The sequence below is a fragment of the Schistocerca americana genome, chromosome 7 (assembly GCF_021461395.2).
Source record: "Schistocerca americana isolate TAMUIC-IGC-003095 chromosome 7, iqSchAmer2.1, whole genome shotgun sequence".
Lineage (NCBI taxonomy): Eukaryota > Metazoa > Arthropoda > Insecta > Orthoptera > Acrididae > Schistocerca > Schistocerca americana.
In genome coordinates this window covers 295,184,074-295,200,051 of record NC_060125.1, presented here as the reverse complement: position 1 = coordinate 295,200,051, position 15,978 = coordinate 295,184,074, and positions in this window count along the sequence as shown.

The following is a 15,978-nucleotide window of genomic DNA, read 5'->3' as shown; positions in this document are numbered from 1 at the left end:
CACAGGCTTAGCAAAGATGGCATTCGCCCAACGGATCATAATGTCGCAGACATATAGGCCATTCCTCGCCCCAAGGACTTATCTGAACTCCAGGTGTTTTTGGGCAAGGCTGCCTCTGTTGCTCAACCCCTCAATCACTTGCGTAGCAAAGGGGTGCCGTTTGATTGGACTCCAGCCTGTGACCAGGCTTTTCTCCGTTTAAAGGTGATGCTGAAGTCCACCCCTTGCCTTACTCCTTTCTCTCCAGACCGCCCCTTGGTTGTAGCGACTGATGCATCGGCATACAGCATTGGGGCCGTCCTTGTGCATCAGAATGCTGATTGCTCAGAACAGCCCATCTAAGACGTTGACCCCAGCACAACGGAACTATTCCCAGATTGAAAAGGAGGCCCTGGTGATCGTGTTTGCCATTCAAAAATTTCACACCTATCTCTTTGGGGCAAAATTCACCCACCTGATGGACCATAAACCCTTAGTTATGCTTTTTGGATCCCACTCTCACCTTCCAGAGCGGACGGCTTAACGTCTCCAGTGCTGGGCATTATTTTTACGAAATTACACTTACACCATCCAGTGTAAGCCCACCGCCCACCACGCTAATGTGGACGCTTTGTCACGTTTCCCAGCAGGCATCAATCTTGCATTTGACCAACAGAATGTCCTCTGCTTTCACATTGATTCTGCCCACCGGGCTGCACTGGATGGTCTGCCTCTTATGGCTACTCACGTTGCCATAGCTACATGTCGTGACCCTATCTTGCGGCAGGTTCTCAGCTACGTGATCAATGGGTGGCTCTCCTACATCACTCGTCGGATGCAGACTGACTTCAGCCCCTGGTGCCTCCTGTCCCACAGGCTCTCCGTGGTCGATGATGTCCTTCTGTTGGCCACGGAGTTGGATGCCCATCGGGTGGTCATTCCTCTGGATTTGCGGCATCAAGTGATCACTTTGTTACACTGCGGGCACTGGGGTATGTCCTGCATGAAAGTTATGGCTTGCCGACACGTGTATTGGCCCAGCATCGATGGCGATATTGACTGCCTGGTGATTGGGTGGGCGCATCACCAGGCAAGCCCCTCCTCAGTTGTTCGCACCCTGGCCAGTGCCTCACTGGCCCTGGGATCGCATCCATCTCAATTTTGTGGGCCTGTTTTTGGGGTCCATGTGGTTACTTATCATTGATGCCTATTCCAGATACCCATATGTCTTCCGCATGGTGCCCACCACCACTGAGGCCACACTCACAGCCCTGGCCCAGGTTCTCACCACTGAAGGCCTGCCTCACACATTGGTTTCTGATAATGGCCCCCAATTCACGGCATTCTCCTTCAATGACTTCTGTCATGCCAACAGTATCAAAAATATCCGTAGCCCGCCTTTCCACCTTTCTTCTAATGGCACGATGTTAAACAATAGTTGATGAAGGTGGTCGAAACATTGCCAACCACGTCGGTCCTCACCCTGTTTTTGAGCACCTATCGCACCACGCCAATTGACAGACATAGTCCGGTGGAGCTCCACCATGTGCGACAGACATGGATCCTGCTCCATCTGCTTATGCCGTCCCCCTCCTGCCCCCACTCCCGGCCCTCTCAGCAGTACACCCCCGGCATGCCCGTGTGGGTTTGCCCGTACAGGAGCAAGGCGGGTTGGACACCCGCCACGGTCGTCGCGCTCCATGGGCGGCGTGCGTCGTCAGTGCAGATGTTGAAAGGGTTGGAGCACTGCCATCATAACCAGCTCCACCCGTGTACCCCCATGGGACTCCCACCACTGCCACCTCCTCCTCCCCCTCCTCTGGATACAGACCTGGTCCTCGAGTCACCAACACTGCTCCTGGTTGCTGCCTCCCCGCGGGCCTGCCGCTGGCCCTCCCCGCCTCCAGGTGGATCAGCGGCTCCCCCTGCCGCCCTGGCCTCTGGGTCGGCCATCATGGACACCTCAGATGTTCCTTCCTCCCCGCCAATGGTGGTTGACAAGCCCGGGTCTTCTCCCATCTGCCGACCACCGCGGCACCGTCCGGGGCATTTCCACCCCTATGCACAAATTTCAGGGGGGAGGTATCTGGTACTGAGTGCCACGGGTTTCAAATCTGTGCCAGATGGCATGGACCTCGATTACCACTGGAGGTCTCTGCAGCCGTCGTGCCATAAGCCATGGCTGCACTCGCGTATAATGTGAGGGCGCCACGGTAGAGCACGTGGTCCCAGCGGCCAATAGTGACATACCTTATCATGTATTTAAGCGCCTGCCTCTCGCTCAGCAAGGCAGTCTGATATTTGTGTGAGTCTATTGACATCTTGCCTACAGACATCGTGTTTACTTTACTTTGATTTTGTGTATGAGTGACCGTTGTGGATTCATGAGGTTTTCACTAGTGATCCTGTTGTTTCTTGCATATTGTTGTTTGAAAGGTCTTGCTCGGTCATCCGTCGTTTTTTTTTTTTGTCCGTCCTTTCTCGTTCGTTTTGTTTGTTCACGGGCCGCTCCCGTTTGGTCCTGCCACACTTTCGTTCTCAGAACCCTCGCAACCAGAACAGTTGCGGTTACAACACTATCTCCTTACTATTGAAATCAAGTGGAGAGAGTATCAACATGACCCCAGTAATAACCTTTCCATGTGTAAATTCCACATTCAAATGAAACCAATTCCATGGATTTAGTTATCCCAACTCACCCTTAGAGATTCCTCTACAAGAGTATACGGGACTGTGTAAAACTCACAGAGCTGCACTGGGACATTGCACTATGTAATTGTTAGACAGAACACCACATTGTTTGTTGTGTACCCAGTTTCCCTATCAGACACCTTCAGCATTCATGAATTGCCACCAAACCAGAAGAGTTATACGTTCTGAACAAGTAACTACTATTTGTTGTCGGGCACTCTATAATCAGTTACTTATCTTTCCAAATCTGGAGATTATCATACAAAATTTGGACACTTGGCTCCTTATTACAGCATCTTTAAATTAGCGTATAGAATAGATTAACAAATTCAGGTAAATGCATCTACTTTGATACTTTGGAGAAACCTTGAAATTAATACTACCAACTTATATAGTAACATCAAGATACATCTGTTTCCACAGAAAGAATATCTCTCCAGCGATAGTGTCCCTATTTATGTTTCCTCATCTTTCTCTCATGTACACGTCATCCTTTTCCTCTAGGTAAAACCATTCCTTCCATCACACCATACATACAGGTTAGGGTCCAGTATCCTGTTAATGGCATTTACAACTGTACCGTCTCCTCCGATATGTACACTACCTGACAAACACAGCATTGCCTGGGTATTCATTTTTCTAATCTTCTACTAGAAACAATATAAAAAAACTGTTTTTGTAGTGTAATAACAAAAAAATTTCATTTCTGTGTATTCATGAAAACCCCTTTGAAATAATTACATTTATTTAACTCAGAACTTGATTATAAAGAATGTTTCTAGTCATATGCCCAGGAGCCCACCCTTGAGTGCCAGGAACCCAACCTTGAGTAACATAAAGTCATACACGAGAAAAACATGGAGATGTCAAATTCGCTCCGCAGTATTTAATAGACTATGCCTGTGACTTATTAACTGTAATCATATATTCACCAGAATCTGCAGTCTCCCTGAAGTGAAAGAGGAGATAGGCTGGAGTACAGGTATCTGTGGGATGGAAACTATTTCATTCTTTCCCCTTCCTGTTAACATATAGCTCAATTACATTACCCAACATCTTCCAGCCGCACAGCCGTGTGCCACTGCATAGTTTTGGCTGATCAAGATTTTGTAGCAAAGTCTCTGTATGCTGGGTGCAGCTGTTTCGCACATCTTTAGATAAATTTGTACTTGACTCTATGGCTATGCCTCTTCATAGCTCTATAGATGGCTATTGTTCTTGTCTACAGCCATATGCACATCACAGCTGAAAGCCGGCGAAAGTGCTGCCTGGTGTCCAGGGATTTCCTTAAGCTGGCCCGGCTGTTATGCTGATGCGGCATTTTTTCACATCTCAGTGTTTATTATGTCTATATCTTAAAGGATATGTTACACAAGGATATATTTACGAAGGTAGGTCCAGTGGCATATGTGGATATTGTCTGCGTAATATGTTGTGAACAGAGTTACTAGTTATTCATACTATATGCTGTATTCATTTCTGGTTTTTAATTGCCTTCTGTGCTATATATGTCTTACACCTCTGTACATACCAACTAACTACTGTAACTCTAAATGCCCTACTACTAGAGAGAAAGCAACAGAGGAGTTGGTAAATATTCATCAAAGATGATTATGAAGTGGTTCTTTGAAAATGAACTCTCCCTAAATTTTGAAAAAAAAGAAAGAAAAATAAAAAAAAGAAAGAAAAATAAAAAAAAGAAAACATACTACATTCAGTTCTGTACAATGAATAGTAATACCGACAACTGCTGTAGCACACGTGCAGGAGTCATTAAAGAGAGTAGAAAGCTCCAAATTTTTGGGTATACATATGGATGAAAACTTGAACTGGAAGAAGCATATTACTGATCTTCTCAAACAATTACGTTCTGCTACTTCTGCTCTTTGTATAACTGCTAATATCGAAAAAAAAAAAAAAAGTATCAACCTTCTGGCAAATTTTGTGTATTTCTCCTCAGTAATGTCATATGGAATAATTTTCTGGAGCAACTCATCACTTAGACAGAAAGTATTGATTGCACAAATGCGATCAGTAAGTATAATGTGTGGTACTCTCCCACAGACATCGTTTAGGTACCTCTTCAAGGAGCAAGGCATTTTAACTGCATTGTCACAATACAAATATTCGCTAATGAAATTTGTCATAAACAATCCATAACAATTTGAGGACAGTTATGTCCATATCTAAAACATTAGAAGTAAAAAGTGACTTCTTGTACCCATTGTTAAAGCTGTCAGTCCCTCATAAAGGAGGTCAATGCACAGCAAGAAAAGTTTTTGATCATTTGTCTAATAATATAAAATGTCTGACAGCTGGCGAAGTAAGTTCTAAATCCAATTTAAAAACATTTCTCCTGAACAACTCCTATTTCATTGACGAATTTTGACTTAAAACTGGTAGCCGGTATATATACAAAATGTGATTGTAGCCACATGAGTAGGACCAAAAATGTGTTCATTAACGTTAACACTAACCATGTATATACATCCTGTAAACTGACTTGTTCCATATAATTTTGAAAAAAGAATCTTTCAAATGATCTATGAAACATGTAACTAACTAACTATTACATGGAAGTTAATAGGAATATAAAAAAAGGGAGGAAGGTTTATCTGTTTAGCAAGAGTAATAGAAGGCAGATTTCAGACTACCTAACAGATCAAAACGAAAATTTCTGTTCCGACACTGACAATGTTGAGTGTTTATGGAAAAAGTTCAAGGCAATCGTAAAATGCGTTTTAGACAGGTACGTGCCGAGTAAAACTGTGAGGGACGGGAAAAACCCACCGTGGTACAACAACAAAGTTAGGAAACTACTGCGAAAGCAAAGAGAGCTCCACTCCAAGTTTAAACGCAGCCAAAACCTCTCAGACAAACTGAAGCTAAACGATGTCAAAGTTAGCGTAAGGAGGGCTATGTGTGAAGCGTTCATTGAATTCGAAAGTAAAATTCTATGTACCGACTTGACAGAAAATCCTAGGAAGTTCTGGTCTTACGTTAAATCAGTAAGTGGCTCGAAACAGCATATCCAGACACTACGGGATGATGATGGCATTGAAACAGAGGATGACACGCGTAAAGCTGAAATACTAAACACCTTTTTCCAAAGCTGTTTCACAGAGGAAGACCGCACTGCAGTTCCTTCTCTAAATCCTCACACAAACGAAAAAATGGCTGACATCGAAATAAGTGTCCAAGGAATAGAAAAGCAACTGGAATCACTCAATAGAGGAAAGTCCACTGGACCTGACGGGATACCAATTCGATTCTACACAGAGTACGCGAAAGAACTTGCCCCCCTTCTAACAGCCGTGTACCGCAAGTCTCTAGAGGAACGGAGGGTTCCAAATGATTGGAAAAGAGCACAGATAGTCCCAGTCTTCAAGAAGGGTCGTCGAGCAGATGCGCAAAACTATAGACCTATATCTCTTACGTCGATCTCTTGTAGAATTTTAGAACATGTTTATTGCTCGCGTATCATGTCATTTCTGGAAACCCAGAATCTACTATGTAGGAATCAACATGGATTCCGGAAACAGCGATCGTGTGAGACCCAACTCGCCTTATTTGTTCATGAGACCCAGAAAATATTAGATACAGGCTCCCAGGTAGATGCTATTTTTCTTGACTTCCGGAAGGCGTTCGATACAGTTCCGCACTGTCGCCTGATAAACAAAGTAAGAGCCTACGGAATATCAGACCAGCTGTGTGGCTGGATTGAAGAGTTTTTAGCAAACAGAACACAGCATGTTGTTATCAATGGAGAGACGTCTACAGACGTTAAAGTAACCTCTGGCGTCCCACAGGGGAGTGTTATGGGACCATTGCTTTTCACAATATATATAAATGACTTAGTAGATAGGGTCGGAAGTTCCATGCGGCTTTTCGCGGATGATGCTGTAGTATACAGAGAAGTTGCTGCATTAGAAAATTGTAGCGAAATACAGGAAGATCTGCAGCGGATAGGCACTTGGTGCAGGGAGTGGCAACTGACCCTTAACATAGACAAATGTAATGTATTGCGAATACATAGAAAGAAGGATCCTTTATTGTATGATTATATGATAGCGGAACAAACACTGGTAGCAGTTACTTCTGTAAAATATCTGGGAGTATGCGTGCGGAACGATTTGAAGTGGAATGATCATATAAAACTAATTGTTGGTAAGGCGGGTACCAGGTTGAGATTCATTGGGAGAGTGCTTAGAAAATGTAGTCCATCAACAAAGGAGGTGGCTTACAAAACACTCGTTTGACCTATACTTGAGTATTGCTCATCAGTGTGGGATCCGTACCAGGTCGGGTTGACGGAGGAGATAGAGAAGATCCAAAGAAGAGCGGCGCATTTCGTCACAGGGTTATTTGGTAACCGTGATAGCGTTACGGAGATGTTTAATAAACTCAAGTGGCAGACTCTGCAAGAGAGGCGCTCTGCATCGCGGTGTAGCTTGCTCGCCAGGTTTCGAGAGGGTGCGTTTCTGGATGAGGTATCGAATATATTGCTTCCCCCTACTTATACTTCCCGAGGAGATCACGAATGTAAAATTAGAGAGATTAGAGCGCGCACGGAGGCTTTCAGACAGTCGTTCTTCCCGCGAACCATACGCGACTGGAACAGGAAAGGGAGGTAATGACAGTGGCACGTAAAGTGCCCTCCGCCACACACCGTTGGGTGGCTTGCGGAGTATCAATGTAGATGTAGATGTAGAATCATACCTGGATATTAACACATTATTCTAAGGGCCGACGCGGAGTCTTCGAGTATTTGCTGCACTAAATAATTATAAAAAAGCGTTGTTATTAAGCTATTTTTAAACGTGTACAGGTGTTATAAATATAATATAAGAGTTGTTGAATTAGTGGAAGTGTTAGTGAAGTATAAAATAAGATTAAACGGGGTAAGAAGCGTATTTTTCTTCTCGCGCCTGTAGCACGAATCCTAGGCCTAATTTCACGCGCGCGAATCGTAAGTAAGCAGTGAATTAAACTTATAGATGGTGGTGGTGGTGGTTAGTGTTTGACGTCCCGTCGACAACGAGGTCATTAGAGACTGAGCGCAAGCTCGGGTTAGGGAAGGATTGGGAAGGAAATCGGCCGTGCCCTTTCAAAGGAACCATCCCGGCATTTGCCTGAAACGATTTAGGGAAATCACGGAAAACCTAAATCAGGATGGCCGGAGACGGGATTGAACCGTCGTCCTCCCGAATGCGAGTCCAGTGTGCTAACCACTGCGCCACCTCGCTCGGTACTTACAGATAAACGTTTCCAGTTGGTATAAATATAATATAAGTGTTGTTACATTAGTGGAAGTGTTAAAGAAGATTAAACGGGGTAAGAAGTTTATTTTCCTTCTCGCGCCTATAGCACGGATTTTAGGCTTAATTTCACGCGCGCGTATCGTAAGTAAACAGTGAGTTATATGTAATCACCAGTTTTTTTATCCAGTACTCTTTCAATTATTTATTTATATCTGCCTGAATAGTTTATAGGGTCCTTTGTTTACGTTTTAGTCACTACTTAAATCAGCTTATACGATTTCTGTTTTTACCATGAGTGAGAAGTGTGTGACATGCTGTAGGATCGTTAGTTCTGGGGTATGGTGTGATGGGTGCTGTAGTTTCTTTCATTGGGGCGAATGTAGTGGCGTGGGGACATAAATGAGGCTCACCAGTGGTATTGTAGGATCTGTAGTAGAGATAGGAAAATACTGGAACAGGAAGGGAAAATTGCAGCTCTTCAAGCTGACATAGACAAGGCAAGGGAGGATCTGGATAGGTTAAAGGGGAGAAGGGTGAACAGAGGTGGGAAGTGGCAACAGGTAATAGGGGGAACAGGCAAAGGAGAGCATCAGACAGCTTTGTCATAAATCTTGAAAATAGATTTGACCTGTTGCGTCAGTCACAATCGGATGAGCCTCATGTAGCTGAAGCTGTAGAAAGGGCACAACAAGCTTTCAAGGACTTGAAAAAGGTAGGGAAATTTGTAAAGAGAAAGAAAGTTCTGTTGTTAGGTAGTTTCCATGGTAGAGGTGTTGGCCAACTACTGCAGGAAAATCTAGGTCCAGAGTACCAGGTCACAAACTTTTTCAAGCCTAGTGCAGATCTGGGTCAGGTAACAGAGGATGTAGGTGGTTTATGCAAGGATTTCACAAATGAGGATGCCGTGGTTATAGTGGGTGGTCCGGGAAATAGCATTGGCAGAGACTCTGAATACTCCATAGAGAGTGACCTGGTAAAGATAGCATCAGCAACGAAGCATACGAGTGTGGGATTTGTGTCTGTGTTGAGACGCCATGATCGGCCTCATTTGAACTCTTCCGTAGGGAGGGTGAACTTGGAGTTGGAGTGGCTGCTTAGGACGGGTATAGGGTCCCATATTGGTTTGATTCCTGTGGATGCTATCGATAGGTGGGACTACACTAGGCATGGCCTTCACCTCAATAGGAAAGGGAAGGGAAAACTGTCTGGGTTGATTGCAGAAAACTTAATGGGGGACACTGGCACAAGTGGTAAAATAGCAGTGGTCACAGGTGTCAGAGGGATGCCTTTTTTTAGTATAAGGAAGGGGGAAAGAAAACGAGTTTTAAGAGAGATTGGCAGACACACACAGTTTGAGAAAACAGATGAACAAGAGTCAGATTTTATCATACAGCCTCCATTTAAACAGTGTTTAACAGAAAGTAACCAGAAACTGCCAGTTCATCTTCACCAAAGCAGTTACAATCCCATTAGTATGCAGTATCAGTTATCTTTATTACACCAGAACATTCCGGGACTTAGAAATAAAGTTGATGAACTACTCATCTGTATCGATGAAATGAATTCATCTAACCAAATTGGCATAATCTGCCTCTCTGAACATCAAGTGACCACTGATATAGATATGTTAGACATTTCAGGATTTAGGGACCGATGACCGTAGCAGTCTGGTCCCTTTAATCCCCCAAACCAACCAACCAACCATTTCAGGATTTAAGCTAGCTTCCTACTTCTGCAGAGTAGATATGGATGGAGGAGGAGTTGCCACATTTATCAAAAACTACCATAAATTCAAAAACATTGACATTAATAAATTATGTTTAGAGCATCTAGAAGCATGTGCAACAGAAGTAGAGTTCCATAACAGATCCAATGTAATAATAACTATTTACCGAGCACCTGCAGGAAATTATAATCTATTCTTAGATCATCTAGAAGCTCTTTTGGGTTATTTAACACGAAGAAACAAAGAAATTTTGATTGCTGGTGACTTTAATACAGATTTTCTAATGCAATCTTCCACTAAACATTCACTGCAGTTAGTAATGTTGTCTTTCAATCTAACTCACACTGTAAACTTTCCAACTAGGATCACTAAATCCTAAGGACAGCCATTGATAACATTTTTATAGACAAATCAAAGGAACAAAATCATATCATAAAACCTGTTATAAATGGACTATCAGATCATGACATGCAGCTCCTTGTTTTAGATGTAAATTCTAAGCAGATCATCAAGACTGCTAAATCTGAGTACAGGAGAGTAGTCAATCAACCAAAAATTGAGTGTTTTAGAAAACTGCTCAAAGATATGAACTGGAAAGATGTTTACAGTACTCATGACATGAATGAAAAATCTAACACATTCATGAACAATGTCAGTACCATGTTTGAAAACTGTTTTCCTCTAAAAGTTACTCAAATTAAACAGAAGTCTATAATAAAACCATGGATTACACAAGGAATAAAGATTTCCTGTAAGGCAAAAAGGAAAATGTATCTGTCGACCAAGAATAGCTCCAATGCTGATGATTTAGCTAAATACAAGGAATACTGTAAAACATTGAAAAAAGTAATTCAGACGTCTAAACAAATGCACTACGAGAAGAAGATAGCAATGTCAGGGAACAAAATAAAAACGATATGGGATATAGTGAAAGAGCAGACTGGTAGAACCAGAAAGGAACAGGAGCAAATAGCACTAAGGGTAGATGACACATTAGTAACTGATGGGCATAGTGTGGCAAATCTATTTAACAAGTACTTTATACCCGTTACTGATAGAATGGGACTTTCAGGATCAGTAAATAATGCCCTTGAATATCTGAAACTAGCCTTCACAAATAGCTTCAAGTACATGAATATATCACTCACTTCACCAGAAGAAATAACATCCATAATAAAATCTTTGAAAACAAAGCATTCTAGTGGGTACGATGAAATATCAACAAAGTTAATTAAGGCAAGTTCTTGTGAGTTTAGTACAATTCTAAGTTACTTGTGTAACCAGTCAATTATAACTGGGGCATTTCCTGACTGGCTAAAATATGCAGATGTTAAGCCTCTATTCAAGAAAGGGGATAAAGAGATACCATCAAACTACAGACCGATTTCACTTTTGCCAGCATTCTCAAAAATTTTAGAAAAAGTAATGTACAGGCAGCTGCTCAACCATCTGACCACAAATAACATATTATCAAGAACACAGTTTGGATTTCTGAAGGGTTCTGATATCGAGAAGGCTATTTACACCTACAGTGAAAATGTACTTAATTCATTAAATAACAAATTACAAGCAGCAGGTATTTTCTTTGATTTGTCGAAGGCATTTGATTGTGTGAACCACAACATCCTTTTAAGTAAATTAGACTTCTATGGTGTCACGGGCAGTGCTGCAAAATGGTTCACGTCATACCTCACTAACAGGAAACAAAATGTGTCAGTGCAAGGGACTAGTGAATTAAGTCATCAGTCATCATCAGAATGGGAAGAAATTACATGTGGTGTCCCACAGGGATCCATCTTAGGGCCATTGCTTTTTCTTGTGTACATTAATGATCTCTCATCAGTTACACTGCCAGAAGCAGAGTTCGTTTTGTTTGCAGATGACACAAGTATTGCAATAAATAGTATGTCAAGCGTAGTTCTAGAAAGCTCTGCTAATGATATCTTCATGAATATTAATAAATGGTTTAAAGCCAACTCACTGACATTAAACTTCGAAAAGATTCACTATATGCAATTCAGAACCTGTAAGAGGTTTCCACCCAGCATATGCATAAAATACGAAGAAGAGCAGATAGAAGAGGTTGACAGTCTTAAATTCCTGGGATTACAACTTGATAATAAATTCAGTTGGGAAGAGCACACCACAGAACTGCAGAAACGCCTTAACAAATCTGTATTTGCAATTTGAGTGTTATACATAGGCGACATAAAAATGAAAAAGCTTGCATACTTTGCCTACTTTCATTCCATAATGTCATATGGTATAATATTTTGGGGTAACTCTTCAAGTCAAACAAAAGTTTTCAGAGTCCAAAAGCGTGTAATACGTATTATTTGTGGAGTAAATTCACGGACGTCCTGTACAAACCTCTTCAAAGAACTGGGTATGCTAACTACTGCCTCTCAGTATATTTACTCATTAATGAAATTTGTCCTAAATAATATATCTCTTTTTCCAACAAGCAGCTCAGTTCATACATACAATACCAGGAACAAAAATGATCTGCACAAGGACTTAAAAGCACTTACTTTAGTTCAAAAAGGGGTCCACTACTCAGGAACACTCATCTTCAATAATTTGCCAGTAAACATAAAAAATTTAGTTACAAATAAAGATCAGTTTAAAAGGAGCCTGAAAGACTTACTAGTGGCCATCTCCTTCTACTCCATTGACGAATTTTTTAATAGAAACAAATGATATATTGTATATATTCATACTATTAGTATTGTTATTTCAGCTTAAAAAAAATGATGATCTCCTCAGCACGGATCTATGGAACGAGAACTAATCTAATCTAATCTAATCTAGGGTGTATCCTCCCTGACCTCCCCACCCCTAACAAAAGTGATGGATCTAACATCCAGCTCCACTTAGATAAAGAAATAACTCCTCTACGTTCTGCAGTCTGATGATTGTTAGTTTCTATCATCACCACATCCTAATGTAAAACTTCATTAGTTGTAAAGTGCTGTTTCTTACAACACACATTCTTTAATCATATCTAAGAGAATTTTCCATGCAAATGGTCTATTAAGAAAACAGCGTTTGGGTGTGGAATCCCTATAATTTTGTATGGGTCTTCATAATGATGGGTAAAATTTCTCATTTCTTTCTGTAATTATGAACTGTGATGAGAGACTTTCACCAGTACCACATCACTGAGTTTAAAAATTAGGGACACTTGCTTTTAAATTATGCCTTTATGCATGTCTATTTAAATTTCTCCCTATCTTTTCCTGTAAATTGCTAGTTGGTACCTCTTCTATTTAAGGTCAAGTAAAAAATTTTAACAATTGTTCTATGAAATTTTTATTTAACACTTCTACTGGGAAAAGTCCAGTTGTAAGTGAGGTATTTCATTAAGGACAACTTTAAACTTGTGTGTCCAGGCACTGTGTTTCTTAGGACAATACAAAAGACATGCACAAATTAATTACCTTTCTAAAATATTCATTGGATTTCAGCTCATCTTTTATTTTCTCAGCCAATATCTTTACTTTGTTGTTCATATAACTCATAGCTAAAGCATTTACTCTAAACATAACACGAATAAATATAATTGCAAAATCTTGTTAATCAATGTAAGTTTCTGCAATCTTGCACCATATTACAGAGAGAGACACCACATTAGTAATGCTCCAGGATGCCTGTAGACCAAATACTATATGCTCCTCGAGGGTTAGGAATATAAATTACTCTTAAATCTACTCCCCAACTGTTATTATGATACAGTGGGGCGAGATGATAAAGGACAGGATGATCTGTTCCCAAATCTGCAGCATCACATTTTAAATAACACCGTATAAAGTCAGTCCTCTCTCCATCTGGCATAAATTAGAAAATTGCTTGGATAGACTAGATCCGTTTCCCAGCTGCAGATCCCCTATCACCACAGCTGATAGTCCACTGTTTGTGGTAAAATATTTTTTATTTAATTTTTCTTTAGTTTCAGATAATTTATCCCAAATTTTCTGCAGTTCACTCTCTGTTTTATCTGTTTTTATATTAGTATGAGGTGTACCTAAAGATGATTCAATTCCTTCTTGTATTTTATTATTGTCCGCCCCCGGTAGCTGAGTGGTCAGCGTGACAGACTGTCAATCCAAAGGGCCCGGGTTCGATTCCCGGCTGGGTCGGAGATTTTCTCCGCTCTGGGACTGGGTGTTGTGTTGTCCTAATCATCATCATTTCATCCCCATCGACGCGCAGGTCGTCGAAGTGGCGTCAAATCGAAAGACCTGCACCAGGCGAACGGTCTACCCGACGGGAGGTCCTAGCCACACGACATTTCATTTTATTATTGACTACTCACACCTCCAAACTAGAAAGGGTAGAGCCTGAACAGTGGCTAACTCCAAATCTTTGTTTTATTCCAACGCTCTCAACCTAACTTGTGTGCCGGAGATTTCATTTTATATTGTGTTAAATTCCTGATCAGTTGAGTCTTAACTGTTTAAAGTCTTGTTCGCATCTTTAAATAGCCCATTTATTTACTTTTGAACTAAATCATACTATTTCAATATTTCCTCTGTTAAGGTACGAAGTTTCATCTGTAATTGCAATATGCTATCTTTGATTTCTTTCTTTTCTTCCTTGCATGTCTCACTGATACGCTGTTCCAGTGTTGTTTCAGTATTTTCTAGTGTCACAGTTGTTTGTCTGAGTGTCATGTTTGTTGTTTTCCTTTCCTTTTTTAAATTATATTTTAGTATTTTTATTTCATTTTTTATATAAGTAGCCAACTTTCACTAAACTCTTTGAACCAAGCTGGGCTATCTACAGACATTTTTCCCACACCATAGGCATACAATGTTTATAATAACACACATTCAATTAGCCTCGGCTTAATATTGTAACAATGATATCTACGCCATGACAGCACATCATAAACTCTGGTTGCAAAATATTCATCAAAGATTATGAAGTGGTTCTTTGAAAATGAACTCTCCCGACAATTGCTATAGCACACATGCAGGAGTCATTCAATAGAGTAGAATGCTCCAAAATTTTGGGGTACACATATGGATGAAAACTTGAACTGAAAGAAGCATATTACTGAGCTTCTCAAACTCAATAATTTGGGAACTAAGACAACCCAGATTACATACAGCTCATCAGAATTTTATGCAACTGGATGCCAACATAAAGCTGGATTGTTGTGTAGGCCATGCTGCATTACTGAAAATGACTGTGAAAATGACAGCCACCACTGTAGGTTGATGAGCCGCAGCTGTGAGCTGTGACAGTTGTAGCAGTCTGGTCATCGGATTATTACAGTTGAAATCCACTGTACCTGTAGTCGAAATCTTCCCTCCACTGGACTAGTTAATTTCTACTCAATCATAACTGTAGTTGAATAATTTAATAACTTTTATTTGACTACCCAAACTTCTTCAAAATTCTTGATCAACAGTTCTAGCCATTGATTTTGCACTGCAACATAATCTTGGTAGTTTATCCTCATTACTGATACCAACTCATCAAATCTGCATACTCAAAATTCACCAATACTTTTTAAAATTTACTGAAAGTCGTATTTGTTGTTGTCAGTGGTTACCACAAGCAATGTACCACAGGTTCTTTACTGTGCTATTGAGCAGTGAAGTAAAGTCTGACAGGGAGCTTAGACTTCCTATTATTCAAGCTTGCTCACCTTACCTTTCAGCACACTCACCAACCACTTCTGATCGAACTTCTTTTCTCAAAGTGCACAAGTTACTGCTGGAAGTTAAGAGCATAAGTCCAACAACTCTCAAAATCAATGCAAAGCTCCTCACTAATTTGTATATTGCACTCTTGTTTACACAAACTTCGGATTACAAAGTTGTTACATTATTTGGAACATCGCAAAAACAATGATGAGGACCTAGTAAAAAAAAAAAAAAACCTGTCTGTCTTAATTAACAAATTCCAGATGACAGTATCATTACAACAAATTTTGCCTTATCCCCAAGATGACATAATGGTTGTCACAGCCACCCTTCCTCAACAGCTCGCACTTTATCTCCAAGGCAGAATCCAATGACATCAAGTAAACTGCCCGACCAGATGGTATGATGTTTATCATAGTCCCGGCCTACATATATGTTGCATCCATCCATCCATCCATCTCATGATACATAAACATAAATAAAACATACATCCAAACAGAAGATTATCTAATACATTATAAAAACAAACTTTTTAAAGTGGTGATCGTCATTTGCCACTTTGTAAAATGTTTGTACAACCTGTCACTTCATCAAAGTGGTGTGTTACACTAAGTATCCAGTGAGTGTAGTTTGTGACCATAAAGACTTCTTGTGTGGAACATAAAAT